The sequence below is a fragment of the Lactuca virosa genome, chromosome 1 (genome assembly GCF_052849685.1).
Source record: "Lactuca virosa cultivar CGN04683 chromosome 1, Lactuca_virosa_CGN04683_v6, whole genome shotgun sequence".
Lineage (NCBI taxonomy): Eukaryota > Viridiplantae > Streptophyta > Magnoliopsida > Asterales > Asteraceae > Lactuca > Lactuca virosa.
In genome coordinates, this window is record NC_136426.1 from 264,729,718 (window position 1) to 264,755,270 (window position 25,553).

Below are 25,553 nucleotides of genomic sequence, written 5' to 3' on the forward strand. Positions count from 1 at the left end.
TTACTATAGCCAAATTAAGGATTTAAAACAAGTATTGCACCATTGTATTCTACTGATATGTTCATCAAAAAGTCAAAGTGAGGAAACCTTAAGTCAACCATCTTTCTCTTATTGATTTTACATTAAGCTCTTGTTTTTGTTGAATTGTCCACTAAATTCTTAGTTTAATTCTAGTTTTATTTAAAGTAATTTCAAAGCACCAAACCCCCCCCCCCCCCATTTTTACTTTTATTGTCATTTTACAAGTATTTTTACAAAGAGATTTTTCATAGAGTTATAAAATTGAAACAATTTCCGTGGATTCGACCCATTTACCACTATACACTATTTTAGTGTAAAAGATATAGGGTTATTAATTTTGTTGGTCTCGACAACCACCACTTCAACAAACTTTTGGGTCCAAATTTGGTTCATGAAATATTGTGTTCCGTCTTCCTTGAGGCTGAACTGTTTGTCCATTCCTCACATGTTTTCTTCTATGATATTTTCGGGTTTGAGTGCTTCTAGCTAAGCATCTTGAATTTGGATGGTGATATTGGAGTGGATTGTTAGGGTTAGATCCTTTACACGAAGTAGATTTGCTTGTTCTTTCCTGCTTAAAGCGTTTGCTACGAGATTTTCTTTATCAAGATTATAACAAATTTCACATTCGCAATCATTTAGCAATTCAACCCACCTTCGTTGTCTCGTGTTGAGCTACTTCTGATCAAGGATGTGTTGAAGGCTTTTGTGGTTGGTGAACATGATACACTTCGTTCCATATAGGTAGTGTCTCCAATTTCTTAAGGCAAATACTATAACTCCCAATTCTAAGTTGTAGTTTGTGTAGTTTGTCTCGTTTGGCTTAAGTTGTCTGGATGCATATGCAATGACTTTATTCCTTTGCATCAATGGGCATCCTAACCCTTGGTGGGAGGCATCGTAGAATACTACAAGTCTTCTGTTCCATTTCGAAGAGAAAAAATTGGTGCACTGTACAACGATTGTTTCAATTTCTGGAAGGCAGACTCTTGTCCGTTTCCCCAGTCGAATTTCTTGTCTTTCTGGGTTAGAGTGGTAAGAGGCTCGGCTATTTTGGAGAAGTTTTTAATGAATCTCTAGTAATATCACGCAAGCTCTATGAATTAGCGTATTTTAGTTGGCCTTGTTGGTTCCTTCCAATCCCTAATCGCTTCAATCATCGAGTAGTAGCAGGATCCTTGTAGCTGATCGAACAGTTCATCGATCCTCAGAAGTGGATATTGGTTCTTGATGATTGGTTTGTTCAACTTTCGATTGTCGATGCACATCCTGAATGATCCATCCTTCTTTTTTACAAAGAATACTAGAGCTCCCCATGGAGAGAAGCTAGGTCGGATAAAGCATTTGTCAAGGGGTGTTTGTGGTAACCTGAATTGTATTCGATGGAAATATGGGCTTAGGATAAGACCCATATGGGATCGGGCCCAATTTGGAAAATTGAGCCATTAGTGGGTTTTTATGGATATTATAGTCTTGGGCCTTGTTGGTTTTGGGATTGGGCCTTGGTTGTGAGTCTTGATGGGCTAGGGTAAAATGGTCATTTTACCCCAAGTTTGGATTATGGATCATGGTTTGGATTTAAGCTCCTATTTGGATGTTGTTTGGGTATTGATAGTTTGGGAAGTCGTTAGGTTAGCGGCTAAGATTTCGTGCAGTAAGCTTCAGCATTCGAGGTGAGTCTCCTCACTGTTCGTATGGGTCGAAGGCACAAATGCCTGCCCATTTGGTTTATGTATTGTAGGAAGACCCGGGGGGTTAGCCCTAGGCATTATGTATGAAAGACTAGGAGGCAGCTCCTGGCACACTGTATGCTAATTAGTTAAGCAGAGTAGATTGTATGATAGTTGTCTCTGTGATGCTTACATAGAAGACCCGGAGGTGGCTCCTGGCACTTGTCTGTAAGACCCAGGATTGTGGCCCCCGGCTTGGCTGGAAAGACCAAGAGGTGGCTTGTCGCATAATGGCAAGACTATGTGCGGCACATAGCACCTTTATTGATTATGTTATATGAATGATATGTATGGCTCGCAATTATGTATGACTCGTATGGATTTTTGGATATGTATGGTATGTGGTATTTGGGGAACTCACTAAGCTTTATGCTTACGGTTTTCAGTTTATGTTTCAGGTACTCAAGTTTTCAAACGACAGAGCTTGGGACGATCGCAGCGCATACACCCATGTTTTCCGCAATCCGTGATCTTTGGGATTTGACTCTAATAATTTTGTTAATTGAAATGCTTTTCAATGTCCTGAACGGATTTGACTCTGATAATTTTGTTAATTGAAATGCATTTCAATGTCCTGAACAAAGTTATTACCGTGTTTTAATTATATTGAAAGTGAAATTTTTACCTTGGATTTTTGGGTCGTTACACATAGTTGCAAATGTTATTTATTAGGCACTAAGTCCATAGCTGCCAATGTTCATCTATAATGCACTAAGTCCATAGTTGCCAAGGTTTATCTCCTTTATTGAAAGTATTATTTTAGGGAGTCCACCCACAATACATGTCAATGGGTTTTTAGAGTACATGTGGTGAACACTTAGTTCAAAAACACCTACAGGTTGGGGGCCTGCTATTGTTCCACTGGACTATTTAGAATAGTACGTGGTCATTATCTATACTCGGCTAAATGACTAGATTAGCATTAAAGTCAAGGCTTCTCATCATCTTTCACCTTTCAACGTCTATATCATCTTTCATCTCTCATCATCCATATCATCTTTCATCTACCCTTCTTTACCTAATATATTCATAGGTATAAAAATACATATATACAGTTTAAATCAAATAAAACATGTATAAATCGTTCATCTAGCATAGATATCAGGAACACGGATAATAAGAACATATAGCATGTATTACTATTAAATACTTCATATCTACATGTAAGATGAAAGTTACTATGCACTCACTTATTAAAGTGACGATTCGAAATTCAGATAGCACTTCACTTCTAGCAATTGTCTTTTCCTTTGACGTAACCTAGTATCATCATCACTAAGTCTTAGTTGAATATTTATTGCGACTAATATTAGTCTATATTCATCACTAATTCAAAGTCTATCGATCTATAGTTGATAAGGGATAACCAAGTAGGATCATATCGGAGGTAGGGTCCGTTTGGTATACAAAGTATACTGTTTGGAAATCCCACTTTAAACACCTCACTAAATCCAGCCTATACATCATTCCCGTAAGTAGATCAATCAGTATTATGACTTGGAATTATTGATAAATCTTAATTATAGGTTCATAATAACGACTTATGACTATAAATATAAGTTACACTGAAAACAGAATAATGTAGCTTAACATACATGGCTTTTAACGAAAACCGGGAAATTGCGCGGGTAGAACTCCGACTCTAAAAACTTGTTTCGTACGGTTTTTTGACGACTCAAAGTTTCTATATCGCACACTAAAACTAGGAGAAATTGAACAAAAAAGAAAGAAGAATTCTAGAGAGATTTTAGAGGAATTGAGTAAGGAAATATGAAGAATTCATCCTCTATTCATAGGGGTTTAATCATAGAGTTGGCCCTAAGTTTCGTCAGTATATTCCACTTACGAGTTCCATTTTCTACCTTCTTTATATCCACGTGTAGGTATTTCCGAGGACTGCAACTTTCATTTAGATCTTGTCAGCTAATTTTCATTCTATCTCAGATTTACAAATCTGTAACGAATTCATCGCGCTCGAAGAGTAGGGACTACTCGTCCATATCTTTAACATATGAGCTCTATTATTAACATTATTTATATCCACATGTTGGTATTTATGAGTGCTAAAACTTTTATTTAGACTCCATCGGCTGCTTCTCATTCTATCTCAGATTTACAAATTTGTATCGAATTCGCCGTGCTCGAAGAGTAGGGACCAAGTTTCATCTATATCTTTCGCATACGAGCTCTGTTTTTGATGTTATTTATATCGTTGAGCTCCTATTAATGAGATCTTCAATTGTCATTTAGATTGTTTTGGATAAATATCGACCGATCTAAAATTCAATTTCCGAGTTGTACACTGTTATGCTAAATCTTAGAAAAATCATAACATCCTCTAATGAAGTCAGATTTTTACGTTCTCATTATGCACGCTCTTGGTTTAATGACTACTACGTCTTTCGTTTAGATAACTAAGGCTAAAAAGTAATTTATCAAAAATTTACTTTTTACAATACGCGGACTCGTGTCGGTTTAATTGTAAAACTTCAACAGCTCATAACTTCTTCGTTATAAGTCGGATTTCAGCGTTCTTTACATATATGAAATCCTTTTGACATATACTATAACTTTTGTTAAGATTATTTATCCTAAATAATCTTCTATCAAAAACTCATTTTTAACGCTTATTGTCTCAAAATTGACTAGCCCGAATCTGCAGGCATTACAAGAGTACATGAGTTGTCTTAAACAGGCAGGCAGATATAAAAAAAACTAGAAAACTAAATTTCCCAGAATCCATGACTATTCCTTCGTCTAAAAACTTGATTAGTGACCCCTGAGAATACATGTAATTTTGAGGGTCAACACAAGGTTGGGGAAAGTTACAGGTTTTCTTTTAGTGCAGTTATGATATTTTTATAATAATCAAAAGTATTCTATTTGTAAGTACAATCATATTGATGAATGAGTTTCTAAAGAGACTTTAGAGAAACTTTGAAAACCAAAAGGTGTTTTTCCATAAGTGAAATCATACTTATACCTGTTTTGTAAAGAGAGAAATCGAATATGTGGTTTCTAAAGAGATAGAGATAGATAAAGAGAGAGAGAGAGAGAGAGAGAGAGAGAGATTCAATAAATGTTTATAGTGAGTCCTATAACGAGCTATGTGACTGAAGTATGCTTCATTGGACGTTTAAGTAACGTCTGTAGATATTTATCACACGCTTCGATTGATCGGTCGAGGTTGTAGCTGGCAAGGTGGCATGTACTTGCATGATGTCACTAATCTCCCAAAGTCCCTAAAACACTCCTAAATTTGCATGCCAAGATCCCGACATCTAATATAGCTTCGAAAGTGGAAAATGATAGAGCCTAGTTCAAGGATTCTAAACCCAAACCGATTAATTTTTCAAGTTGTAGGACTCTAGGAAATTGCGTTTAAAAATTCACGTTTAATTGACCTGAAACGTCCGATTTTTCAACTTTTACATATATTTTTACTAAAAATATTTATGGAACTAAATAATAGACCATAACCTAAGTCCACAAATGTTCTTGGAATTTCCATCTAAGGTGTGCAAGTGCCTCAATTGATCGAAACAGTTTTTTGTTTGTTTAAAGAAAATCAGTATTATACTAGTTTGTTTTCTTATAACGATCATATTTTTTGCATACGAACTACATTTTGAACGTTATTTATGTTTCCGAAACCATGTGAAATTGTACTACGACACCAGAGTGTTTTCATTGCTTAAAATTGCTTAATATTAAATTTTAGTTTTTCAGACGTATTAACTAGGGTTGCAGTTTGTGCTTTGTGATTCGTTTGAGAATTTCAACAATTAGAATTAGGATACCATTTCATATCTTATTATTATTGTAATGACACTATTTATTTTTCAAAATATCCATTAAAGCTCAATAGGTGAAGTTATAAAGAAGTTCGCGGTGAATTGACTGTCTATAATTTTAGACCTAAATTTCGGGATGTCACACAAGAACCAAGATTATAGGACAAAAATCAGAAAACCCCATGAACTAGTTGGTTTTAATAAATGAAACATCAAGATGAAAGCTTTATACTTAATGGAGAATGTTGATGAAGTGCAAAGTTTGGAACTACAAAGCTTGAAGGTCATGAAAGCTTTTTCAATGGACTCCTTTAATCAAAAATGTCACAAAAAACACAGTAAAAGCTTCGAGACTCACAAATGGTGGCTAGGGTTCTAAAGGAACGATATGAGGTGATGGAGGCTGGCTATGGGAGGGATCCCAAAAGTTTAGAGTCCATAAATAGGGCTCAAAACCTTAAAATTAGGGTTTTTTTTGTTAACAACAGTTACGCCCTTCATAGCATGAGCTACGCCATTCGTAGCTACCTTACGCCCTACATAGGAAAAAACCTTCGTCTTCTGCCTCAACTTCAAACTGCCATAACTATTTTGTTTCAAATGTGTTACTTTTGGCTTAACACAAGTTGAACTAAAACTGTGATCCATGCAACAAGTCTGGTATAACTTTTCCCTTTCCACCCTTTGGTTCCAACACACAAATCAAGGGCTTAGATCTCACAACCAACATTATCAACCATCAATAAGGTCTAAAATTTACTTCCTCAAAGCCCAAAGCCTTGATAGGATCGAATTTTGGTCCACAGCCTTGAATTAGAAAATGACCCAAAACAGGGTGTTACATTTAAAGTATAGATAATATTGCGGATATGTGTAGTGGGTTTGGGTAGTTTCATGGTTAGTGCCTAAAACCTTATATAGATCATTGGGTATGTTGGTATTTCTAGATGGCTATGTGACGCACGATTTACAGGCACTTCGGTGTTCGTGAGTCGGAGTGATGTTGGTCCCTCTTTCGTGGGCGGATCAGGCATCATGTGCAAGTCAGGAGGTGTTGTGGTAGAATTGGCATCGCTTTGTACCGATTCCTGAATGACACTGTAAATGTAGTTTGCAAATTCAGAGTAGCAAAAGTGGAGTTATAAGGATGGTGTTTGGAGTTGAAGTCACGAGACACTTAGAACATTCCACTGGTCATGCGCATAAGTAGTGAACATGGTGTATTTCTCGGATTAGGTAGTACTAAGGGACACTTGTCTATCATACGATGGGATAGATATAATAGAAGGTTGAACATATAAAAAAGTTGGTTGTATAATAAAAGGTTGGTTATATAATAAATGGTTGAAATATACCAAAAGGTTGGTTATTTAATAAAAGTTTGAGTAAATAATGAAAGGTTGGTTATATATGAAATGTGACTGTTTTTTATGCTACACAGTTGTTTATATGGTATACAGTTGATCATATATGTTTTGTAGTAGAATTACGGTTCATTAAATATGCATGTATTGTTGGATTATGTGTCTAAGCTCATAACTATAATTGGTATGTACTTGACCCGATAATAGCATGGTCCTTTTGGGTTACCTTCACCGGAGCAATTTGATAGGATGGACTTTTGAGAAGAGGTTATTTTTGATTTATTAATATATTATAAGTATAATATATTAATTGAGAAATCATATTATTTAATTAGTATTGATCAAGAATTAATTTGGAATTAATTTAGTGATCAAAAGAGACTGATTCAATTTACGCGGACTGATTAAGTAAATCAGTAATACTTATAGTTGGACTAGTGATCCATGGTTGATTAGGGTGGGCTAAATCTATATGATAGTCCATAAAGGTTTAACCCATGTAACCTAAGAAATATGAAGGGTCATGGTGAATTAGGGTTTGCATGGATGAAACCCTAGGCTTTGCCACACTATAACAGCAACCCCATAGTCACTAAAATCGGCCCCCATGCTTTCTTAAGAAGAATCACATCCGATTTGGTGCTACCTAGTCACTTCTCCTAAGCCTCCTCCTGCATTTGGTGTTTGTGACACATTAGAGGCATCACATTTGAGGTGCTAAAGGTTTTGAAGGCCAAGAACTATAAGCTACACTAAGAGGTATTCATCTAACTAGGTTTTATGTTGTATATCTCAAATTGTATGCTAGTTAGGGTGTGTGCTTTGGAAAATTGAAATTGCATGTATAATTAGAGAAAACTTAGATCCAAAGCATCTAGGGTTGCATGTGCACCATAGGAGTGTTATAGTGCTCAAAAACCAACAGTGGTATCAGCGCCTAGGATTGTTTTCTATTATATTGATGCATTTGTGTTATTTTTAAGGTTGAAAAAGTCACATTTCTGGACTCTGACTGCCCGACTCGACGAGTCCTATGATTGGAGTCGACGAGTTGGATAATTAGATGATGAACTCGACGAGTTGGATCGTCAGATAGCAGTTTTCTTGAGTTTTGGCCAGAATTGGATTAGGATCATTACTACAAAATGTTTTGTATCATTAAAAATATTTTTTCTGATATGGTAGTGATTATCGTTATCCAATTAAAAGACAATTGTCAAATTTTAAGATAATAAGTTGATTATTTGTATTATTTGATGTAAATTGTTTGGCTATATGAGTTAGATTAGATCAACTTGATAAATAACAAATTATATGATAATTGAATAAGTTATAATTGATCCAATTGTTCTTGAAGAGAGTTTCATAATTTGTCCTCAAGTTATGAAATATGAAAAGTCTCATTTATGAACATTAAAACTCATAAGTTATGGAAACTAAAAGTTTTGAAGTGTTACAAACCTTGCCCTCAAGTTTTGGAATTTGTAAAGTCTCACTTATAAAACATTTAATTCCAAACCTTAGAATTTTAAAAGTTTAAAATTCAACCCTTATACTATTATAATATTAAAAGCTAATACTTATATATATATATATATATATATATATATATATATATATATATATATATATATATATATATATATATATATATATATATATATATATAAGACAAGTCAGTCTTACCGTTAGTAGGCCTCATTCACGAAGCCGATCTATAAGGGGGGTATAAGGTTACTGCCTATAAAATGGTGGTTTAATGGGTGTCCATTCTCACCCACCGCTTCCTTGACTGGTGGAGGATCGTTAGCCGAACAGGTAGGATAGGACATTAATTCTCATTAATATGTATAATGAAATTATAAAGTAACTAATATTTTATAAATTCCCAATTTTATTTACTTTTGGAAAAATATGAAAATGGTGCTGTTCCATGAAATTGCAGTTTGCACCTTGCCAAGTCGTTAGTGGAGTGTGTGTGGTTAACCGGCACACTAATTTGGGACTGACAAGGGTGGAAAAGGGTAGCTTGATGTTTATCATAGATCAATGGAGCGTGCGTGGTTAGCCGGCACATTGATTAGGTGATAAGTGACATCAAGAGTACCAAGCAATTTGCATGGTTATTCACACCTTGTTTGTGATCCTCGGTATCCCAGTCACAAACTTGAAGGGCATAATCGAGATTTAAACATGCCATCGAAAATTTCAATGAATCTCAAAGAATCTAGGAATTTCAATTCATTTAAAGCCTAATAATTAATTTCATTTTTCATGGTGGAAATTGGTAAATCGTCATTTACCTACCTTCAAATATTTTACAATTGGATTACGGCATCCCTCTTCCGAATTGTAGCATATTGTGTTGGGTCCTAGCCTTAATATTTCATTTGGGTATTATATTAAGGATTCTCATCTAATCTAAACTTTGTTCTTTTTTCCCTTTCAGATGTCTATCCCAAACAATGCTTCACGCTCCAACCCTTCTAGCTCATTCTCCCTCATGAACTTGGTTGGGAGAACTATCTTTGATGGGTCAAACTTTAACCATTAGATTCGCAACATTCGTATGGCCCTTCGTTGTGAGGAAAAATAATATGTCCTCGATAAAGAGCTGAAGGAAATTGATGAACAAATTGCTACTCCCGAGCAAATCGAGGAATATAGGGTTCATGAGAGGGACACGACAAAGGTGTCGTGCATTATGATTGCTACCATGACTGTTGAGCTTCAAAAGCCCTATAAGGACTTCTGGCACTTTGAGATGCACCAAGATTTGATGGAAAGGTACCATCAAAGTGCTCGGAAGGAGAGGTATGAGATCATTGCCTCCATAATCACAATCAAAATGAAGGATGGAGATTCCATCACGGCCCACTTGCAAAAGATGTAGAGATTTGTGTACCGCTTGCTGAAGTTGAATGTGAACTTCGATGAAGAGTTGGCTATTGATATCATCCTACATTCTTTGCCTGCTTGTTATAATCAGTTCAAAATGACTTATCATATGAACAAGGAGGAAGTCACTCTGAGCAATCTTCAAGGCCTACTAAGAACTATAGAAAGCAATTTGAAAGGCAAGTCTGTTGTATCTACTCCTACTGCTGGTTCCCCTGTCTTGGCAATTAGACATGAGAAGGGAAAGAATAGGAAGGCTCCGTCTAAGAGCCACAAGGGAAAGTCCCATGATGGATCCTCTTCTAGTGGAACCAAAGGTGGTCCTGCTAAACCCTCTACCAATCCAAAGGAAGCATAGTGTTTCTGTTGTCATGAAAAAGGGCACTAGAAACGAAGTTGCCCCAAATACTTGCAGGACATTAAGGATGGGAAGATAAAGCCCACCTTCGCAGGTATTTACACTATTCTTTCTAATAACTCATCACATGCTAATTCTTGGGTCCTTGATATAGGTTGTGGATTTCACATTTGTTCTGATTTGCAGGGACTAAAAGAAAGAAGGGATGTGGAGCACGGGAAGATAAACCTAATCATGGGGAATAGGAAAGTGTCGCCTATCACCAAGATTGGAGTTTATTCTTTATTGCTTAGTAGTGGGTCAAATTTACAGTTGAATAATTGTTGTTACTCGTCGGATATGGCGAGAAATATTATTTCTTTTCATGGTTTGTATAAACAAGGTTTTAGATTTTCATTTGATAATGAAATTGGTTCTATTAATGCTTTCTATAATGGTGTATTTTATTTTAAAGCATTGCCTTGTAATGGTATATATGAAACTGTGATGGGAAATAATGTGTTGAATATTGATTCGTCCAATGGTTTGGACAAGGCATGCTTGTGCATTGTCGTCTTGGACATGTCAACAAGAAGCGCATAGCCCAACTCCAAAAGGTTGGAGTCTTGGAGTCATTCAACTTAAAGTCAGATGACACTTGTGAATCTTGCTTGCTTGGAAAGATGACCAAGTCACCCTTCACTGGTACTTGTGAAAGGGGTGAATGTCCGTTGGATCTTGTACACATCGACGTGTGTGGACCCTTCAGATCCGCCACAAGGGATGCTAACCGCTTCTATGTGACCTTAACTGATGATTACATCAGATATGGCTATATCTACTTACTTAAGCATAAGTCAGAAACCTTTGAAAAGTTCAAAGAGTTTAAGCAAGAAGTGGAGAATAAATTGGTAGAAAGATTAAGATGCTCCGATCCGATCGAGGTGGTGAGTATCTTAGTATCGAGTTTCATGACTATCTTAACGAATGTGGAATTGTTTTGCAATTGACGCCACCTAGGACACCGCAGTTGAACGGTGTGGCTGAGAGGTGCAATCGAACCGTGTTAAACATGGTTCGTTCTATGATGAGTCCTCGTGTTGCACCCCCTTTTTCGCTGCCCGTTTGCGTTTTTTTGAATTTTGCGTACGGTTTTTTAATTTATTTTTGTTATTTCTATGCGTGGGTGGTCTCCGGTTCATGCTTGATGGTTTTCGTATTTTTGGAACGGAGTCGATCGATCACGTGGGTCCCACGCCTTGCGTACGAAAAACAAAGGAGGTTCTGATTCTTGTAAGTCATAAAAACAATAAGCATGGATAGTATTTTGAGTGCGATCATACCCGCACTAATGCACCGGATCCCATCAGAACTCCGCAGTTAAGCGTGCTTGGGCGAGAGTAGTAGTAGGATGGGTGACCCCTTGGGAAGTCCTCGTGTTGCACCCCCTTTTTCGCTGCCCGTTTGCGTTTTTTTGGATTTTGCGTACGGTTTTTTTTATTTATTTTTGTTATTTCTATGCGTGGGTGGTCTCCGGTTCATTCTTGATGGTTTTCGTATTTTTGGAACGGAGCCGATCGATCACGTGGGTCCCACGCCTCGCGTACGAAAAACAAAGGAGGTTCTGATTCTTGTAAGGCATAAAAACAATAAGCATGGATAGTATTTCGGGTGCGATCATACCAGCACTAATGCACCAGATCCCATCAGAACTCCACAGATAAGCGTGCTTGGGGGAGAGTAGTACTAGGATGGGTGACCCCTTGGGAAGTCCTCGTGTTGCACCCCCTTTTTCGGTGCCCGTTTGCGTTTTTTTAGATTTTGCGTACGGTTTTTTTGTTTGTTTTTGTTATTTCTATGCGTGGGTGGTCTCCGGTTCATGCTTGATGGTTTTCGTATTTTTGGAACGAAGCCGATCGATCACGTGGGTCCCACGCCTCGCATCCGAAAAACAAAGGAGGTTCTGCTTCTTGTAAGACATAAAAACAATAAGCATGGATAGTATTTCGGGTACGATCATACCAGCACTAATGCACCAGATCCCATCAGAACTCCGCAGATAAGCGTCCTTGGGCGAGAGTAGTACTAAGATGGGTGACCCCCTAGGAAGTCCTAGTGTAGCACCCCTTTTTCGCTGCCCGTTTGCGTTTTTTTTGGATTTTGCATACGGTATTTTTTATTTTTGTTATATCTATGCGTGGGTGGTCCCCGGTTAATGCTTGATGGTTTTCGTATTTTTGGAACGGAGCCGATCGACCACGTGGGTCCCACGCCTCGCGTACGAAAAACAAAGGATGTTCTGCTTCTTGTAAGGCATAAAAACAATAAGCATGGATAGTATTTCAGGTGCGATCATACCAGCACTAATGCACCGGATTCCATCGGAACTCCACAGATAAGCGTGCTTGGGCGAGAGTAGTACTAGGATGGGCGACCGCCTGGGAAGTCCTCGTGTTGCACCCCCTTTTTCGTTGACCGTTTGTGTTTTTTTGGATTTTGCGTACGGTTTTTTTGTTTGTTTTTGTTATTTCTATGTGTGGGTGGTCTCCGGTTCATGCTTGATGGTTTTCGTATTTTTGGAACGGAGTCGATCGATCACGTGGGTCCCACGCCTCGCGTCCGAAAAACAAAGGAGGTTCTGATTCTTGTAATACATAAAAACAATAAGTACGGATAGTATTTCGGGTGCGATCATACAAGCACTAATGCACCGGATCCCATCAGAACTCCGCAGATAAGCGTGCTTGGGTGAGAGTAGTACTAGGATGGGTGACCCCCTGGGAAGTCTTCGTGTTGCACCCCCTTTTACGCTGCCCGTTTGCGTTTTTTGGATTTCGCGTACGGTTTTTTTTGTTTATTTTTGTTATTTCTATGCGGGGTGGTCTCCGGTTCATGCTTGATGGTTTTCGTATTTTTGGAACGAAGCCGATCGATCACTTGGGTCCCACGCCTCAGGCCTCGCGTACGAAAAGCAAAGGAGGTTCTGCTTCTTGTAAGGCATAAAAACAATAAGCGTGGATAGAATTTCAGGTGCGATCATACCAGCACTAATGCACCGGATCCCATCAGAACTCCGCAGTTAAGCGTGCTTGGGCGAGAGTAGTACTAGGATGGGTGACCACGTGGGAAGTCCTCGTGTTGCACCCCCTTTTTCGTTGCCCCTTTGCGTTTTTTTGGATTTTGCGTACGGTTTTTTTTATTTATTTTTGTTATTTCTATGCACGGGTGGTCTCCGATTCATGCTTGATGGTTTTCATATTTTTGGAACGGAGCCGATCGTCACGAGGGTCCCACGCCTCGCGTACGAAAAACAAAGGAGGTTCTGATTCTTGTAAGGCATAAAAACAATAAGCATGGATAGTATTTCGGGTGCGATCATACAAGCACTAATGCACCGGATCCCATCAGAACTACGCAGATAAGCGTGCTTGGGGGAGAGTAGTACTAGGATGGGTGACCCCTTGGGAAGTCCTCGTGTTGCACCCCTTTTTTCGCTTCCCGTTTGCGTTTTTTTAGATTTTGCGTACGGTTTTTTTGTTTGTTTTTGTTATTTCTATGCGTGGATGGTCTCCGGTTCATACTTGATGGTTTTCGTATTTTTGGAAAGGAGCAGATCGATCACGTGGGTCCCACGCCTCGCGTACGAAAAACAAAGGAGGTTCTGCTTCTTGTAAGGCATAAAAACAATAAGCATGGATAGTATTTCGTGTGCGATCATACCAGCACTAATGCACCAGATCCCATCAGAACTCTGCAGATAAGCGTGCTTGGGCGAGAGTAATACTAAGATGGGTGACTCTCTAGGAAGTCCTCGTGTTGCACCCCCCTTTTCGCTGCCCGTTTGCGTTTTTTTTTTTTTAGATTTTGCGTACGGTTTTTTTTGTTTATTTGTGTTATTTCTATGCATGGGTGGTCTCCGGTTCATGCTTGATGGTTTTCCTATTTTTGGAACAGATCCGATCGATCAGTGGGTCCTACGCCTCGCGTACGTAAAACAAAAGGAGGTTCTGCTTCTTGTAAGGCATAAAAACAATAAGCATGGATAGTATTTCGGGTGCGATCATACCGGCACTAATTCACCGGAAACCATCAGAACTCCGCACTTAAGCGTGCTTGGGCGAGAGTAGTACTAGGATCGGTGACCCCCTGGGAAGTCCTCGTGTTGCACCGCCTTTTTCGCTACCCGTTTACGTTTTTTTTGGATTTTGCGTACGGTTTTTTTGCTTATTTTTGTTATTTCTATGCGTGGGTGGTCTCCGGTTCATGCTTGATGGTTTTTGTATTTTTGGAACGAAGCCGATCGATCACTTGGGTCCCACGCCTCAGGCGTCGCGTACGAAAAACAAAGGAGGTTCTCCTTCTTGTAAGGCATAAAAACAATAAGCATGGATAGTATTTTAGGTGCGATCATACCAGCACTAATGCACCTGATTCCATCAGAACTACGCAGTTAAGCGTGCTTGGGCAAGAGTAGTACTAGGATGGGTGACCGTCTGGGAAGTCCTCGTGTTGCACCCCCTTTTTCGTTGCCCGTTTGCGTTTTTTTGGATTTTGCGTACGGTTTTTTTTATTTATTTTTGTTATTTCTATGCGTGGGTGGTCTCCGGTTCATGCTTGATGGTTTTCGTATTTTTGGAACGGAGTCGATCGATCGCGTGGGTCTCACGCCTCGCGTACCAAAAACAAAGGAGGTTCTGATTCTTGTAATGCATAAAAACAATAAGCATGGATAGTATTTCGGGTGCGATCATACAAGCACTAAAGCACCGGATCCCATCAGAACTCCGCAGATAAGCGTGCTTGGGTGAGAGTAGTACTAGGATGGGTGACCCCCTGGGAAGTCTTCGTGTTGCACCCCCTTTTTCGCTGCCCGTTTGCGTTTTTTGGATTTCACGTACGGTTTTTTTTTGTTTTTTTTTTTGTTATTTCTATGCGTGGGTGGTCTCTGGTTCATGCTTGATGGTTTTCGTATTTTGGGAAAGGAGCCGATCGATCACGTGGGTCCTACGCCTCGCGTACGTAAAACAAAAGGAGGTTCTGCTTCTTGTAAGGCATAAAAACAATAAGCATTGATAGTATTTCGGGTGCGATCATACCAGCACTAATGCTCCGGAAACCATCAGAACTCCGCAATTAAGCGTGCTTGGGCGAGAGTAGTACTTGGATCGGTGACCCCCTGGGAAGTCCTCGCGTTGCACCGCCTTTTTCGCTACCCGTTTGCGTTTTTTTTTGGATTTTGCGTACGGTTTTTTTGTTTATTTTTATTATTTCTATGCGTGGGTGGTCTCCGGTTCATGCTTGATGGTTTTCGTATTTTTGGAACGAAGCCGATCGATCACTTGGGTACCACGCCTCAGGCCTCGCGTACGAAAAACAAAGGAGGTTCTGCTTCTTGTAAGGCATAAAAACAATAAGCATGGATAGTATTTCAGGTGCGATCATACCAGCACTAATGCACCGGATTCCATCAGAACTTCGCAGTTAAGCGTGCTTGGGGGAGAGTAGTACTAGGATGGGTGACCACCAGGGAAGTCCTCGTGTTGCACCCCCTTTTTCGCTGCCCGTTTGCGTTACGGTTTTTTTTGTTTATTTTTGTTATTTCTATGCGTGGGTGGTCTCCGGTACATCCGTAATGGTTTTCATATTTTTGGAACGGAGCCGATCGATCACGTGGGTCCCACGCCTCGCGTACGAAAAACAAAGGAGGTTCTGATTCTTGTAATGCATAAAAACAATAAGCATGGATAGTATTTCGGGTGCGATCATACCAGCACTAATGCACCAGATCCCATCAGAACTCCCCAGATAAGCGTGCTTGGACGAGAGTAGTACTAAGATGGGTGACTCCCTAGGAAGTCCTCGTGTTGCACCCCCTTTTTTGCTGCCCGTTTGCGTTTTTTTTGGATTTTACGTACGGTTTTTTTTGTTTATTTTTGTTATTTCTATGCGTGGGTGGTCTCCGGTTCATGCTTGATGGTTTTCGTACTTTTGGAACGGACCCGATCGATCACGTGGGTCCCACGCCTCGCGTATGAAAAACAAAGGAGGTTTTGCTTCTTTTAAGGCATAAAAACAATAAGCATGCATAGTATTTCGGGTGCGATCATACCAGCACTAATGCACCGGATCCAATCAGAACTCCACAGATAAGCGTGCTTGGGCGAGAGTAATACTAAGATGGGTGACTTTCTAGGAAGTCCTCGTGTTGCACCCCCTTTTTCGCTGCCCGTTTGCGTTTTTTTTTTATTTACGTACGGTTTTTTTGTATATTTTTGATATTTCTATGCGTGGGTGGTCCCCGGTTAATGCTTGATGGTTTTCGTATTTTTGGAACGGAGTCGATCGATCACGTGGGTCCCACGCCTCGCGTACGAAAAACGAAGGAGGTTCTGCTTCTTGTAAGGCATAAAAACAATAAGCATGGATAGTATTTCGGGTGCGATCATACCTACACTAATGCATCGGATCCCATCAGAACTCCGCTGTTAAGCGTGCTTGGGCGAGAGTAGTACTAGGATAGGTGACCCCCTGAGAAGTCCTCATGTTGCACCCCCTTTTTCGCTGCCCGTTTGCGTTTTTTTTGGATTTTGCGTACGGTTTTTTTTTGTTTTTTTTTGTTATTTCTATGCGTGGGTGGTCCCCGGTTAATGCTTGATGGTTTTCGTATTTTTGGAACGGAGTAGATCGATCACGTGGGTCCCACGCCTTGCGTACGAAAAACAAAGGAGGTTCTGCTTCTTGTAAGGCATAAAAACAACAAGCATGGATAGTATCTCGGGTGCGATCATACCAGCACTAATTCACCGGAAACCATCAGAACTCCGCACTTAAGCGTGCTTGGGCGAGAGTAGTACTAGGATCGGTGACCCCCTGGGAAGTCCTCGTGTTGCACCGCCTTTTTCACTACCCGTTTGCGTTTATTTTTGGATTTTGCGTACGGTTTTTTTGCTTATTTTTGTTATTTCTATGCGTGGGTGGTCTCCGGTTCATGCTTGATGGTTTTTGTATTTTTGGAACGAAGCCGATCGATCACTTGGGTCCCACGCCTCAGGCGTCGCGTACGAAAAACAAAGGAGGTTCTGCTTCTTCTAAGGCATAAAAACAATAAGCATGGATAGTATTTCAGGTACGATCATACCAGCACTAATGCACCTGATTCCATCATAACTTCGCAATTAAGCGTGCTTGGGCGAGAGTACTACTAGGATGGGTGACCGCCTGGGAAGTCCTCGTGTTACACCCCCTTTTTCGTTGCCTGTTTGCGTTTTTTTGGATTTTGCATACGGTTTTTTTTATTTATTTTTGTTATTTCTATGCGTGGTTGGTCTCCGGTTCATGCTTGATGGTTTTCGTATTTTTGGAACGGAGTCGATCGATCACGTGGGTCTCACGCCTCGCGTACGAAAAACAAAGGAGGTTCTGATTCTTGTAATGCATAAAAACAATAAGCATGGATATTATTTCGGGTGCGATCATACAAGCACTAATGCACCGGATCCCATCAGAACTCCGCAGATAAGCATGCTTGGGTGAGAGTAGTACTACGATGGGTGACCCCCTGGGAAGTCTTCGTGTTGCACCCCCTTTTTCGCTTCCCGTTTGCGTTTTTTTAGATTTTGCGTACGGTTTTTTTGTTTGTTTTTGTTATTTCTATGCGTGGGTGGTCTCCGGTTCATGCTTGATGGTTTTCGTATTTTGGGAACGGAGTTGATCGATCACGTGGGTCCTACGCCTCGCGTACGTAAAACAAAAGGAGGTTCTGCTTCTTGTAAGGCATAAAAACAATAAGCATGGATAGTATTTCGGGTGCGATCATACCAGCACCAATGCACCGGATCCCATCAGAACTCCGCTGTTAAGCGTGCTTGGGCGAGAGTTGTACTAGGATGGGTGACCCCCTGAAAAGTCCTCATGTTGCACCGCCTTTTTCGCTGCCCGTTTGCGTTTTTTTGGATTTTGCATACGGTTTTTTTGTTTATTTTTGTTATTTCTATACGTGGTTGGTCTCCGGTTCATGCTTGATGGTTTTCGCATTTTTTGAACGGAGCCGATCCATCACGTGGGTCCCACGCCTCGCGTACGAAAAACAAAGGAGGTTCTGTTTCTTGTAAGGCATAACAACAATAAGCATGGATATTATTTCGGGTGCGATCATACCAGCAGTAATGCACCGGATCCCATCAGAACTCCGCAGTTAAGTGTGCTTGGGTGAGAGTACTACTAGGATGGGTGACCCCCTGGGAAGTCTTCGTGTTGCACCCCCTTTTTCGCTGCCCGTTTGCGTTTTTTGGATTTTGCGTACGGTTTTTTTTGTTTATTTTTGTTATTTCTATGCGTGGGTGGTCTCCAGTTCATGCTTGATGGTTTCGTATTTTTGGAACGAAGCCGATCGATCACTTGGGTCCCACGCCTCAGGCCTCGCGTACGAAAAACAAAGGAGGTTTTGCTTTTTGTAAGGCATAAAAACAATAAGCATGGATAGTATTTCAGGTGCGATCATACCAGCACTAATGCACCGGATTCCATCAGAACTTCGCAGTTAAGCGTGCTTGGGCGAGATTAGTACTATGATGGGCGACCGCCTGGGAAGTCCTCGTGTTGCACCCCCTTTTTCGTTGCCCGTTTGCGTTTTTTTAGATTTTGCGTACGGTTTTCTTGTTTGTTTTTGTTATTTCTATGCGTGGCTGGTCTCCGGTTCATGCTTGATGGTTTTCGTATTTTTGGAACGGAGTCGATCGATCACTTGGGTCCCACGCCTCAGGCCTCGCGTACGAAAAACAAAGGAGGTTCTGCTTCTTGTAAAGCATAAAAACAATAAGCATGGATAGTATTTCAGGTGCAATCATACCAGCACTAATGCACCGGATTCCATCAGAACTTCACAGTTAAGCGTGCTTGGGCGAGAGTAGTACTAGGATGGGTAGTTAAGCGTGCTTGGGCGAGAGTAGTACTAGGATGGGTGACCGCCTGGGAAGTCCTCGTGTTGCACCCCCTTTTTCGTTGCCCGTTTGCATTTTTTTGTATTTTGCGTACGGTTTTTTTTATTTATTTTTGTTATTTCTATGCGTGGGTGGTCTCCGGTTCATGCTTGATGGTTTTCGTATTTTTGGAACGGAGCCGATCGATCACGTGGGTCCCACGCCTCGCGTACGAAAAACAAAGGAGGTTTTGATTCTTGTAATGCATAAAAACAATAAGCAGGATAGTATTTCGGGTGCGATCATACAAGAACTAATGCACCGGATCCCATCAGAACTCCGCAGATAAGCGTGCTTGGGGGAGAGTAGTACTAGGATGGGTGACCCCTTGGGAAGTCCTCGTGTTGCACCCCTTTTTCCCTTCCCGTTTGCGTTTTTTTTATTTTGCGTACAGTTTTTTTGTTTGTTTTTGTTATTTCTATGCGTTGGTGGTCTCCGGTTCATGCTTGATGGTTTTCGTATTTTTGGAATGGAGCTCATCGATCACGTGGGTCCCACGCCTCATGTACGAAAAACAAAGGAGGTTCTGCTTCTTTTAAGGCATAAAAACAATAAGCATGCATAGTATTTCGGGTGCGATCATACCAACACTAATGCACCAGATCCCATCAGAACTCCGCAGATAAGCGTGCTTGGGCGAGAGTAGTACTAAGATGGGTGACTCCCTAGGAAGTCCTCGTGTTGCACCCCCTTTTTCGCTGCCCGTTTGCGTTTTTTTTTTATTTTGCCTACGATTTTTTTGTTTATTTTTGTTATTTCTATGCGTGGGTGGTCTCCGGTTCATGCTTGATGGTTTTCGTATTTTTGGAACGGAGCCGATCGATCACGTGGGTCCTACGCCTCGCGTACGAAAAAAAGGAGGTTCTGCTTCTTGTAAGGCATAAAAACAATAAGCATGCATTGTATTTCGGGTGCGATCATACCAGCACTAGTGCACCAGATCCAATCAGAACTCCGCAGATAAGCGTGCTTGGGCGAGAGTAATACTAAGATGGGTGACTCCCTAGGAAGTCCTCGTGTTGCACCCCCTTTTCGTTGCCCCTTTTCGTATTTTTGGAACGGAGCCGATCGATCACGAAGGTCCTACGCCTCGCGTACGTAAAACAAAAGGAGGTTCTGCTTCTTGTAAGGCATAAAAACAACAAGCATGGATAGTATTTCGGGTGTGATCATACCAGCACTAATTCACCGGAAACCATCAGAACTCCGCAATTAAGCGTGCTTGGGCGAGAGTAGTACTAGGATCGGTGACCCCCGGCGAAGTCCTCGTGTTGCACCGCCTTTTTCGCTACCCGTTTGCTTTTTTTTTTGGATTTTGCGTACGGTTTTTTTGTTTATTTTTGTTATTTCTATGCGTGGGTGGTCTCCGGTTCATGCTTGATGGTTTTCGTATTTTTGGAACGAAGCCGATCGATCACTTGGGTCCCACGCCTCAGGCCTCGCGTACGAAAAACAAAGGAGGTTCTGCTTCTTGTAAGGCATAAAAACAATAATCATGGATAGTATTTTAGGTGCGATCATACCAGCACTAATGCACCGGATTCCATCAGAACTTCGCAGTTAAGCGTGCTTGGGCGAAAGTAGTACTAGGATGGGTGACCGTCTGGGAAGTCCTTGTGTTGCACCCCCTTTTTCGTTGCCCGTTTGCGTTTTTTTGGATTTTACGTACGGTTTTTTTATTTATTTTTGTTATTTCTATGCGTGGGTGGTCTCCGGTTCATGCTTGATGGTTTTCGTATTTTTGGAACGGAGTCGATCGATCACGTGGGTCCCACGCCTCGCGTACGAAAAACAAAGGAGGTTCTGATTCTTGTAATGCATAAAAACAATAAGCATGGATAGTATTTCGGGTGCGATCATACAAGCACTAATGCACCGGATCCCATTAGAACTCCGCAGATAAGCGTGCTTGGGTGAGAGTAGTACTAGGATGGGTAATCCCCTGGGAAGTCTTCGTGTTGCACCCCTTTTTCGCTGCCCGTTTGTGTTTTTTGGATTTCGCGTACGGTTTTTTGTTTATTTTTGTTATTTCTATGCGTGGGTGTTCTCCGGTTCATGCTTGATGGTTTTCGTATTTTGGGAACGGAGCCGATCGATCACGTGGGTCCTACGCCTCGCGTACGTAAAACAAAAGGAGGTTCTGCTTCTTGTAAGGCATAAAAACAATAAGCATGGATAGTATTTCGGGTGCGATCATAGCAGCACTAATGCACCGGAAACCATCAGAACTCCGCAATTAAGCGTGCTTGGGCGAGAGTAGTACTAGGATCGGTGACCCCCTAGGAAGTCCTCGCGTTGCACCGCCTTTTTCGCTACCCGTTTGCGTTTTTTTTTTTTGGATTTTGCGTACGGTTTTTTGTTTATTTTTGTTATTTATATGCGTGGGTGGTCTCCGGTTCATGCTTGATGGTTTTCGTATTTTTGGAACGAAGCCGATCGATCACTTGGGTCCCACGCCTCAGGCCTCGCGTACGAAAAACAAAGGAGGTTCTGCTTTTTGTAAGGCATAAAAACAATAAGCATGGATAGTATTTCAGGTGCGATCATACCAGCACTAATGCACCAGATCCCATCAGAACTTCGTAGGTAAGCATGCTTGGGGGAGAGTAGTACTAGGATGGGTGACCACCTGGGAAGTCCTCGTGTTGCACCCCCTTTTTCGTTGCCCGTTTGCGTTTTTTTGGATTTTGCGTACGATTTTTTTTATTTATTTTTGTTATTTCTATGCGTGGGTGGTCTCCGGTTGATGCGTGATGGTTTTCGTATTTTTTGAACGGAGCCGATCGATCACGTGGGTCCCACGCCTCGCGTACGAAAAACAAAGGAGGTTCTGATTCTTGTAATGCATAAAAACAATAAGCATGGATAGTATTTCGGGTGCGATCATACCAGCACTAATGCATCGGATCCCATCAGAACTCCGCAGATAAGCGTGCTTGGGGAGAGTAGTACTAGGATGGGTGACCCCTTGGGAAGTCCTCGTGTTGCACCCCCTTTTTCGCTTCCCGTTTGCGTTTTTTTAGATTTTGCGTACGGTTTTTTTGTTTGTTTTTGTTATTTCTATGCGTGGGTGGTCTCCGGTTCATGCTTGATGGTTTTCGTATTTTTGGAACGGAGCCGATCGATCACGTGGGTCCCACGCCTCGCGTACGAAAAACAAAGGAGGTTTTGCTTCTTGTAAGGCATAAAAACAATAAGCATGCATTGTATTTCGGGTGCGATCATACCAGCACTAATGCACCGGATCCAATCAGAACTCCACAGATAAGCGTGCTTGGGCGAGAGTAATACTAAGATGGGTGATTCCCTAGGAAGTCCTCGTGTTGCACCCCCTTTTTCGCTGCCCGTTTACGTTTTTTTTGTTTATTTTTGTTATTTCTATGCGTGGGTGGTCTCCGGTTCATGCTTGATGGTTTTCGTATTTTTGGAACGGAGCCGATCGATCACGTGGGTCCTACGCCTCGCGTACGTAAAACAAAAGGAGGTTCTACTTCTTGTAAGGCATAAAAACAATAAGCATGGATAATATTTCGGGTGCGATCATACCAGCACTAATTCAACGGAAACCATCAGAACTCCGCAATTAAGCGTGCTTGGGCGAGAGTAGTACTAGGATCGGTGACCCCCAGGGAAGTCCTCGTGTTGCACCGCCTTTTTCGCTACCCGTTTGCGTTTTTTTTTTGATTTTGCGTACGGTTTTTTTGTTTATTTTTGTTATTTCTATGCGTGGGTGGTCTCCGGTTCATGCTTGATGGTTTTCGTATTTTTGGAACGAAGCCGATCGATCACTTGGGTCCCACGCCTCAGGCCTCGCGTACGAAAAACAAAGGAGGTTCTGCTTCTTGTAAAGCATAAAAACAATAAGCATGGATAGTATTTCAGGTGCGATCATACCAGCACTAATGCACCGGATTCCATCAGAACTTCACAGTTAAGCGTGCTTGGGCGAGAGTAGTACTAGGATGGGTAGTTAAGCGTGCTTGGGCGAGAGTAGTACTAGGATGGGTGACCGCCTGGGAAGTCCTCGTGTTGCACCCCCTTTTTCGTTGCCCGTTTGAGTTTTTTTGTATTTTGCATACGGTTTTTTTTATTTATTTTTGTTATTTCTATGCGTGGGTGGTCTCCGGTTCATGCTTGATGGTTTTCGTATTTTTGGAACGGAGCCGATCGATCACGTGGGTCCCACGCCTCGCGTACGAAAAACAAAGGAGGTTCTGATTCTTGTAATGCATAAAAACAATAAGCATGGATAGTATTTCGGGTGCGATCATACAAGAACTAATGCACCGGATCCCATCAGAACTCCGCAGATAAGCGTGCTTGGGCGAGAGTAGTACTAAGATGGGTGACTCCTTAGGAAGGTCTCGTGTTGCACCCCCTTTTTCGCTGCCCGTTTGCTTTTTTTTTTTTGGATTTTGCGTACGGTTTTTTTTTGTTTTTTTTTATTATTTCTATGCGTGGGTGGTCCCCGGTTAATGTTTGATGGTTTTCGTATTTTTGGAAGGGAGTCGATCGATCACGTGGGTCCCACGCCTCGCGTACCAAAAATAAAGGAGGTTCTGCTTCTTGTAAGGCATAAAAACAATAAGCATGGATAGTATTTCGGGTGCGATCATACCTACACTAATGCATCGGATCCCATCAGAACTCCGTTGTTAAGCGTGCTTGGGCGAGAGTAGTACTAGGATGGGTGACCCCCTGAGAAGTCCTCGTGTTGCACCCCCTTTTTCGCTGCCCGTTTGCGTTTTTTTGGATTTTGCGTACGGTTTTTTTGTTTATTTTTTTTATTTCTATGCGTGGTTGGTCTCCGGTTCATGCTTGATGGTTTTCGTATTTTTTGAATGGAGCCCATCCATCACGTGGGTCCCACGCCTCGCGTACGAAAAACAAAGGAGGTTCTGCTTCTTGTAAGGCATAAAAAAAATAAGCATGGATAGTATTTCGGTTGCGATCATACCTGCTTCGTGTTGCACCCTCTTTTTCGCTGCCGGTTTGCGTTTTTTGGATTTTGCGTACGATTTTTTTTGTTTATTTTTGTTATTTCTATGCGTGGGTGGTCTCCGGTTCATGCTTGATGGTTTTCGTATTTTTGGAACGGAGCCGATCGATCACGTGGGTCCTACGCCTCGCGTACATAAAACAAAGGTGGTTCTGCTTCTTGTAAGACATAAAAACAATAAGCATGGATAGTATTTCGGGTGCGATCATACCAGCACTAATGCACCGGATCCCATCAGAACTTCGCAGATAAGCGTGCTTGAGCGAGAGTAGTACTAAGATGGGTGACCCCCTAGGAAGTCCTCGTGGTGCACCCTCTTTTTCGCTGCCCATTTGCGTTTTTTTTGGATTTTGCGTACGGTTTTTTTGTTTATTTTTGTTATTTCTATGCGTGGGTGGTCTCCGGTTCACGCTTGATGGTTTTCGTAATTTTGGAACGGAGCCGATCGATCACGTGGGTCCCACGCCTCGCATACGAAAAACAATGGAGGTTCTGATTCTTGTAAGGCATAAAAACAATTAGCATGGATAGTATTTCGGGTGCGATCATACCAGCACTAATGCACCGGATCCCATCAGAACTCCGCAGATAAGCGTGCTTGGGGGAGAGTAATACTAGGATGGGTGACCCCTTGGGAAGTCCTCGTGTTGCACCCCCTTTTTCGCTGCCCGTTTGCGTTTTTTTAGATTTTGCGTACGGTTTTTTTGTTTGTTTTTGTTATTTCTATGCGTGGGTGGTCTCGGGTTCATGCTTGATGGTTTTCGTATTTTTGGAACGGAGTCGATCGATCACGTGGGTCCCACACCTCGCGTACGAAAAACAAAGGAGGTTCTGCTTCTTGTAAGGCATAAAAACAATAAGCATGGATATTAATTCGGGTGCGATCATACCAGCACTAATGCACCGGATCCCATCAGAACTTCGCAGTTAAGTGTGCTTGGGTCAGAGTAGTACTAGGATGGGTGATCCCCTGGGAAGTCTTCGTGTTGCACCCCCTTTTTCGCTTCCCGTTTGCGTTTTTTGGATTTTGCGTACGGTTTTTTTTGTTTATTTTTGTTATTTCTATGCGTGGGTGGTCTCCGGTTCATGCTTGTTGGTTTTCGTATTTTTCGAACGAAGCCGATTAATCACTTGGGTCCCACGCCTCAGGCCTTGCGTATGAAAAACAGAGGAGGTTCTGCTTTTTGTAAGGCATAAAAACAATAAGCATGGATAGTATTTTAGGTGCGATCGTATCAGCACTAGTGCACCGGATTCCATCAGAACTTCGCAGTTAAGCGTGCTTGGGCGAGAGTAGTACTAGGATGGGTGACCGCCTGGGAATTCCTCGTGTTGCACCCCCTTTTTCGTTGCCCGTTTGCGTTTTTTTGGATTTTGCGTACGGTTTTTTTTATTTATTTTTGTTATTTCTATGCGTGGGTGGTCACCGGTT

The 25,553-nt window shown here is 41.4% G+C and overlaps 32 non-coding genes and 9 pseudogenes across 32 annotated transcripts; all 41 read left to right on the plus strand.

Moving 5' to 3' along the window:
- Positions 1–11,473: 11,473 nt before the first annotated feature.
- Positions 11,474–11,592, plus strand: LOC145147011 (5S ribosomal RNA). Its single transcript, XR_013727929.1, has one exon. It is a non-coding gene; the product is annotated as a 5S ribosomal RNA (ribosomal RNA).
- A 221-nt stretch (positions 11,593–11,813) lies between these two features.
- On the plus strand, positions 11,814–11,932 carry LOC145150359 (5S ribosomal RNA). Its single transcript, XR_013731177.1, has one exon. It is a non-coding gene; the product is annotated as a 5S ribosomal RNA (ribosomal RNA).
- Positions 11,933–12,152: 220 nt separating this feature from the next.
- Positions 12,153–12,271, plus strand: LOC145151285 (5S ribosomal RNA). The gene has a single exon (XR_013732041.1). It is a non-coding gene; the product is annotated as a 5S ribosomal RNA (ribosomal RNA).
- A 217-nt stretch (positions 12,272–12,488) lies between these two features.
- LOC145149946 (5S ribosomal RNA) lies at positions 12,489–12,607 on the plus strand. The gene has a single exon (XR_013730782.1). It is a non-coding gene; the product is annotated as a 5S ribosomal RNA (ribosomal RNA).
- Positions 12,608–12,827: 220 nt separating this feature from the next.
- LOC145149944 (5S ribosomal RNA) lies at positions 12,828–12,946 on the plus strand. Its single transcript, XR_013730780.1, has one exon. It is a non-coding gene; the product is annotated as a 5S ribosomal RNA (ribosomal RNA).
- Positions 12,947–13,172: 226 nt separating this feature from the next.
- LOC145155701 (5S ribosomal RNA) lies at positions 13,173–13,291 on the plus strand. Its single transcript, XR_013736130.1, has one exon. It is a non-coding gene; the product is annotated as a 5S ribosomal RNA (ribosomal RNA).
- Positions 13,292–13,511: 220 nt separating this feature from the next.
- LOC145151090 (5S ribosomal RNA) lies at positions 13,512–13,630 on the plus strand. The gene has a single exon (XR_013731883.1). It is a non-coding gene; the product is annotated as a 5S ribosomal RNA (ribosomal RNA).
- Positions 13,631–13,850: 220 nt separating this feature from the next.
- On the plus strand, positions 13,851–13,969 carry LOC145150600 (5S ribosomal RNA). Its single transcript, XR_013731414.1, has one exon. It is a non-coding gene; the product is annotated as a 5S ribosomal RNA (ribosomal RNA).
- Positions 13,970–14,196: 227 nt separating this feature from the next.
- LOC145151304 (5S ribosomal RNA) lies at positions 14,197–14,315 on the plus strand (annotated as a pseudogene).
- Positions 14,316–14,543: 228 nt separating this feature from the next.
- On the plus strand, positions 14,544–14,662 carry LOC145150984 (5S ribosomal RNA). The gene has a single exon (XR_013731785.1). It is a non-coding gene; the product is annotated as a 5S ribosomal RNA (ribosomal RNA).
- Positions 14,663–14,883: 221 nt separating this feature from the next.
- Positions 14,884–15,002, plus strand: LOC145149721 (5S ribosomal RNA). Its single transcript, XR_013730572.1, has one exon. It is a non-coding gene; the product is annotated as a 5S ribosomal RNA (ribosomal RNA).
- Positions 15,003–15,226: 224 nt separating this feature from the next.
- On the plus strand, positions 15,227–15,345 carry LOC145151321 (5S ribosomal RNA; annotated as a pseudogene).
- A 229-nt stretch (positions 15,346–15,574) lies between these two features.
- On the plus strand, positions 15,575–15,693 carry LOC145150526 (5S ribosomal RNA). Its single transcript, XR_013731347.1, has one exon. It is a non-coding gene; the product is annotated as a 5S ribosomal RNA (ribosomal RNA).
- A 205-nt stretch (positions 15,694–15,898) lies between these two features.
- Positions 15,899–16,017, plus strand: LOC145150882 (5S ribosomal RNA). Its single transcript, XR_013731691.1, has one exon. It is a non-coding gene; the product is annotated as a 5S ribosomal RNA (ribosomal RNA).
- A 222-nt stretch (positions 16,018–16,239) lies between these two features.
- LOC145151031 (5S ribosomal RNA) lies at positions 16,240–16,358 on the plus strand. The gene has a single exon (XR_013731829.1). It is a non-coding gene; the product is annotated as a 5S ribosomal RNA (ribosomal RNA).
- A 220-nt stretch (positions 16,359–16,578) lies between these two features.
- LOC145151071 (5S ribosomal RNA) lies at positions 16,579–16,697 on the plus strand. Its single transcript, XR_013731867.1, has one exon. It is a non-coding gene; the product is annotated as a 5S ribosomal RNA (ribosomal RNA).
- A 223-nt stretch (positions 16,698–16,920) lies between these two features.
- LOC145151291 (5S ribosomal RNA) lies at positions 16,921–17,039 on the plus strand (annotated as a pseudogene).
- A 229-nt stretch (positions 17,040–17,268) lies between these two features.
- Positions 17,269–17,387, plus strand: LOC145151441 (5S ribosomal RNA; annotated as a pseudogene).
- A 221-nt stretch (positions 17,388–17,608) lies between these two features.
- On the plus strand, positions 17,609–17,727 carry LOC145150828 (5S ribosomal RNA). The gene has a single exon (XR_013731640.1). It is a non-coding gene; the product is annotated as a 5S ribosomal RNA (ribosomal RNA).
- Positions 17,728–17,948: 221 nt separating this feature from the next.
- LOC145150971 (5S ribosomal RNA) lies at positions 17,949–18,067 on the plus strand. The gene has a single exon (XR_013731772.1). It is a non-coding gene; the product is annotated as a 5S ribosomal RNA (ribosomal RNA).
- Positions 18,068–18,287: 220 nt separating this feature from the next.
- Positions 18,288–18,406, plus strand: LOC145150328 (5S ribosomal RNA). Its single transcript, XR_013731147.1, has one exon. It is a non-coding gene; the product is annotated as a 5S ribosomal RNA (ribosomal RNA).
- A 226-nt stretch (positions 18,407–18,632) lies between these two features.
- Positions 18,633–18,751, plus strand: LOC145148996 (5S ribosomal RNA). The gene has a single exon (XR_013729856.1). It is a non-coding gene; the product is annotated as a 5S ribosomal RNA (ribosomal RNA).
- A 227-nt stretch (positions 18,752–18,978) lies between these two features.
- On the plus strand, positions 18,979–19,136 carry LOC145151269 (5S ribosomal RNA; annotated as a pseudogene).
- A 220-nt stretch (positions 19,137–19,356) lies between these two features.
- LOC145150875 (5S ribosomal RNA) lies at positions 19,357–19,475 on the plus strand. Its single transcript, XR_013731685.1, has one exon. It is a non-coding gene; the product is annotated as a 5S ribosomal RNA (ribosomal RNA).
- A 218-nt stretch (positions 19,476–19,693) lies between these two features.
- Positions 19,694–19,812, plus strand: LOC145150519 (5S ribosomal RNA). Its single transcript, XR_013731340.1, has one exon. It is a non-coding gene; the product is annotated as a 5S ribosomal RNA (ribosomal RNA).
- Positions 19,813–20,031: 219 nt separating this feature from the next.
- Positions 20,032–20,150, plus strand: LOC145151157 (5S ribosomal RNA). Its single transcript, XR_013731926.1, has one exon. It is a non-coding gene; the product is annotated as a 5S ribosomal RNA (ribosomal RNA).
- Positions 20,151–20,283: 133 nt separating this feature from the next.
- Positions 20,284–20,402, plus strand: LOC145151411 (5S ribosomal RNA; annotated as a pseudogene).
- Positions 20,403–20,631: 229 nt separating this feature from the next.
- On the plus strand, positions 20,632–20,750 carry LOC145150184 (5S ribosomal RNA). Its single transcript, XR_013731009.1, has one exon. It is a non-coding gene; the product is annotated as a 5S ribosomal RNA (ribosomal RNA).
- A 220-nt stretch (positions 20,751–20,970) lies between these two features.
- LOC145150947 (5S ribosomal RNA) lies at positions 20,971–21,089 on the plus strand. Its single transcript, XR_013731751.1, has one exon. It is a non-coding gene; the product is annotated as a 5S ribosomal RNA (ribosomal RNA).
- A 218-nt stretch (positions 21,090–21,307) lies between these two features.
- On the plus strand, positions 21,308–21,426 carry LOC145151436 (5S ribosomal RNA; annotated as a pseudogene).
- Positions 21,427–21,657: 231 nt separating this feature from the next.
- On the plus strand, positions 21,658–21,776 carry LOC145151100 (5S ribosomal RNA). The gene has a single exon (XR_013731892.1). It is a non-coding gene; the product is annotated as a 5S ribosomal RNA (ribosomal RNA).
- Positions 21,777–21,997: 221 nt separating this feature from the next.
- On the plus strand, positions 21,998–22,115 carry LOC145150791 (5S ribosomal RNA). Its single transcript, XR_013731603.1, has one exon. It is a non-coding gene; the product is annotated as a 5S ribosomal RNA (ribosomal RNA).
- A 220-nt stretch (positions 22,116–22,335) lies between these two features.
- LOC145151197 (5S ribosomal RNA) lies at positions 22,336–22,454 on the plus strand. Its single transcript, XR_013731965.1, has one exon. It is a non-coding gene; the product is annotated as a 5S ribosomal RNA (ribosomal RNA).
- A 200-nt stretch (positions 22,455–22,654) lies between these two features.
- On the plus strand, positions 22,655–22,773 carry LOC145151409 (5S ribosomal RNA; annotated as a pseudogene).
- Positions 22,774–23,002: 229 nt separating this feature from the next.
- Positions 23,003–23,160, plus strand: LOC145151260 (5S ribosomal RNA; annotated as a pseudogene).
- Positions 23,161–23,381: 221 nt separating this feature from the next.
- LOC145150939 (5S ribosomal RNA) lies at positions 23,382–23,500 on the plus strand. The gene has a single exon (XR_013731743.1). It is a non-coding gene; the product is annotated as a 5S ribosomal RNA (ribosomal RNA).
- A 226-nt stretch (positions 23,501–23,726) lies between these two features.
- On the plus strand, positions 23,727–23,845 carry LOC145149529 (5S ribosomal RNA). The gene has a single exon (XR_013730387.1). It is a non-coding gene; the product is annotated as a 5S ribosomal RNA (ribosomal RNA).
- A 473-nt stretch (positions 23,846–24,318) lies between these two features.
- LOC145150647 (5S ribosomal RNA) lies at positions 24,319–24,437 on the plus strand. Its single transcript, XR_013731458.1, has one exon. It is a non-coding gene; the product is annotated as a 5S ribosomal RNA (ribosomal RNA).
- Positions 24,438–24,658: 221 nt separating this feature from the next.
- On the plus strand, positions 24,659–24,777 carry LOC145149848 (5S ribosomal RNA). Its single transcript, XR_013730689.1, has one exon. It is a non-coding gene; the product is annotated as a 5S ribosomal RNA (ribosomal RNA).
- Positions 24,778–24,997: 220 nt separating this feature from the next.
- LOC145150729 (5S ribosomal RNA) lies at positions 24,998–25,116 on the plus strand. The gene has a single exon (XR_013731536.1). It is a non-coding gene; the product is annotated as a 5S ribosomal RNA (ribosomal RNA).
- Positions 25,117–25,343: 227 nt separating this feature from the next.
- On the plus strand, positions 25,344–25,462 carry LOC145150492 (5S ribosomal RNA). Its single transcript, XR_013731315.1, has one exon. It is a non-coding gene; the product is annotated as a 5S ribosomal RNA (ribosomal RNA).
- The last annotated feature ends 91 nt before the right edge of the window (positions 25,463–25,553 follow it).